Source organism: Chenopodium album, chromosome 11 (assembly GCF_948465745.1).
Source record: "Chenopodium album chromosome 11, dcCheAlbu1.1, whole genome shotgun sequence".
Lineage (NCBI taxonomy): Eukaryota > Viridiplantae > Streptophyta > Magnoliopsida > Caryophyllales > Amaranthaceae > Chenopodium > Chenopodium album.
Genome location: NC_137844.1, coordinates 29946887 through 29950440, shown reverse-complemented (window position 1 = coordinate 29950440; position 3554 = coordinate 29946887).

Genomic DNA, 3554 nt, shown 5'->3' with positions numbered 1-3554 from the left:
TGCGCCACTCCTTTTAAGGTGGCCGGGAAGCATTTGCACCATGTAGCATCATCTACACTTTGCAAGTACATCAGGTTCCTGTACGAGGTGATATGTTCTTCTAGGTTGCCCGTACCATCATAGGCTCCCACGAGTACACTCCTCACCTTCGGAGGCTGAGGGGAAGTTAAAATATCTTGCGAAAACGGAGGTGGCTTATCTCTAAGAGTCAGCAACCGCATCTGCCAATCAATTGGCTGAGGCTGCACAGGCTGTCCGGCCAGATAAGGAGTTTGACCAAACGTCTGACCGAACGGCCCATATTGTCCGAAGACTTGGGGACTCGGCTGCAGAATGTCGTTGGGACCCTGAGGAGGCGTATACTGGGGCGGTTGCACTGGAATGGGGGTTTGAGTCCGCACAGCTTGACTCTTGCTGGAGATGGCCAAATTGCTATGCTGGGAAAAAGAATGATTGGAGAAATTATCCGGCATTGTTGGAGTTGAGGCCGTGTCCGAATAAGCGGCACGTTCCCGCTACTTATGTCGGAGATAATCCCTTGTATCCTTCCACCGTCTAGATGGCTCAGGCTCTTCTCTTCGAGGCTGCTTGCTCCTCCCCCCAGCCGACTAGGTATTCGCCAACAGATTAGAGAAATTTGTCCGTGGCACCCTTGGAGACCTTCTAGTCGGCCGGCGAAATGGGGTGTTCCTAGCGTTTGTTGCATTAGTCTCTTTGTTTTGAACTTTCTTTGGAGCCCTCTCCCACTCCTTCTTGGGCGGCTTCCTAGAGGTAGAGGCTCTGTTGCTCTTAAACTCCTTCCGGAGCTTGTTGTGCGCGGCCTTCAGAGAGGTTTCGGTAACAGGAGGGTCATCGACCTCTTGAAATGAGGCGGTCAAAGGGTCACTAGAATGAATTGTAGAGACTATATCCTCTACATGACCGTCCTCGCCTGGACGAGGACTGGTATTAGGTGTTTGACCATCTATTGCCATAACGGACGAGTATCCCCACAGACGGCGCCAAACGTTTCGAGGTTTTTTGTGATCTCCTAGAATACTGGTCGCGCTCTTCTAGCAACGAGATTGAGACACCTGTAAAACAACAAATATTCTTTTACCGGAATATTCGCCTCCGACGATCAAGTTAGAGATCGGGAAACAGAAAGTTTAGAGAGAGAAGTAGAGAGAAGTTGGAGCTCTTTAATGCTCTTTTTTAAGGTTATGTCATCATCCACCCCTCCCATCATAAATGATTGGGGTATTTATAGGGGTGGGAGTATGTGCCCCTGTAGGTTTTGTACCCTAAAATTTCGTGACATGATTGGCTGCGCAATCAGAGAGTGCCACGTGTCACATGGGGGCGCCACTTTGCGGCTTTCTATAACTTTCCTCGGGATTTGGGCCCTGATGTAATAAGGGCCCTTTCTCTTGCTGATTTCAGGTGCTCTTTAGGGCATCTGACACGCGTCACCTTCCCATAGGGACACGTGTTGGCCTTTGATTGGGCCACGTGTCACTACGGGATTGGACCACGTTTTTGGGGTAATTTTTACCCTATACAACCTTAATTAGGAACAATCAACACACTCAACTCACTCTCGCACAATTAAGCATGCTAATTATCCTACTAAGCTAATTCACTCTTGTGCAACTAACCTAGCGTAGGTATGGAGGAATTTAGGCTCTCAAACAACTCACTTTCGCACAATTGATTGAAAGCACAATTAAGAACATGAAATCAATTAGCTAGAAAGATTCTAATCCATTTAAGCATCATCCATACACACTAATTAAGAATCAATTGCATACAAATCACAATAAATCATTCAATTCATCAACATAATCCTCATCCAATTCCCTAGAATAAAATCTAAATTAACATGATAAAGATGAACATGAAAAACAAGGTAAAACTAGAATTAAGGCTAAAATTAAACTATTAAACTAATAAACAACTCAAATTAATGAACAATTAAACAAAACTAGAAATAAAGGAAAGCAATAAAGATGAGAGAAAGTTAGGAAGACTCATTGAATATATAAGAAGAAAAAAAATCCACAAATTGCTTCTTCAACCTCTTAAAACTGCATGAAAAACCCAAACTTTCTCTCTCTAAAACTACTCCTAAACTAGAGAGAATCCTAATCTAACCCTAAGAAAAAGAAAAAAAAAAAAAAAAAAAAAAAAAAAAAGAGTAAACTAAACTAAGGTGAATAATTGTTTCAGAGAGTATTAACCTAAAAATTGGGTATTTATATTACAAGCTAATAAAAGAAAAATAAAACTAATTACAATAATTAAAATAACAAAAATAAAAAAAATAAAAAAGAAAAACAAACAAACCCACGAAATACCAAACAGAAAACACCCCCCCCCCCCCCTAACCCTTAAATGGGTCTTTAAATACAAAGCTTAATAAATTCCCATAAAGCAAATAAAATAACAAATAAATAAAAGAAATAAAAAGGGAAAATAAAACAAAATCAAAATAATAAGAAAATAAAACCAAGAAATCCACTCAGACCCCTTTGTTCTTCCTTTCTTTTCTTTGGCTGCTACACCATCAGCCCATCATCACCAACAAATCGAGCGGCTAACTTTTGATCGATTTTTTTAATCATGGCCGTTGATTTAATTACAACCTTCTATCGTTACTAATCCTTACAGCTAAGCACGTGACAATGGAGCGGCCGCGCATATCCTTTGGAGCGGCCGCTCACACCTTCTGCCTCGAATTGGAGAAATTGAAAGATTGAAAAGCGTCCGCTTCGTATGAAAGAGCGCCCGCTCTAATGGGTCATCAAAATAAGGACTGAATTGGTGGTAATTGGCGGGCTGCTCTGTTTTTGGTAGTTGTTGCTGGCGGTTTTAACGGATAACGGTGGCTAGGAGCTGTGAGTTGCGGTGGTAGGTGCCTTGGTTGATGGCTTGGGAAAGTGCAGGGGAAAGTGGTGGTTTTGCGGTAATTGCTGCTGGTGGGTGATGGTGGTAGCACTGTGGTGGTGAATTGAGGTGAGGATGCTGCGTTGTTGTTGTTGTTATTGGGTGTTTGGGTGGCGTGAGGTTAACTTGGTTTGGGAGGTTGGAGATGGTGGGTGAGAGTTGTGGTGGCTGTTGCAAATTGTTGCGTGGGGATGCTAATGGGTGATCTTGGTATTGTGTGTGGAGGTGGAGGTTGGTAATTGAGGTGTGAAGCAGGGGAGGTGTTTTGGGTGGTTTGGGCTATGGTGTAGGTTTAGGTGATTGGTGTGGTGAAGGTTAAGGGGCTAGCAAAAAGGCAGCATAACACAGTTTGCTTGGCTCAAAATTTTGTGCCTCGAACCTCAGATCTTGAACTCGAATATGACTTTGAAACCCGGAACACCAAACACTACCTACAACAAAAACACGAGGGTATTATCAAGAGATAAAATAAAATAAGATAAAGAATAAAAGAAAGTAAAATAACTTAAAGATAAAATAAAATTAAATGAAATTAAATAAAATAAAGAAAACAAATTTGAAAATAAAAGAAAATAATAGAAGGAGGAAAACAAGATAAATATTAACAAGAACCTAGACTAGAAACATTA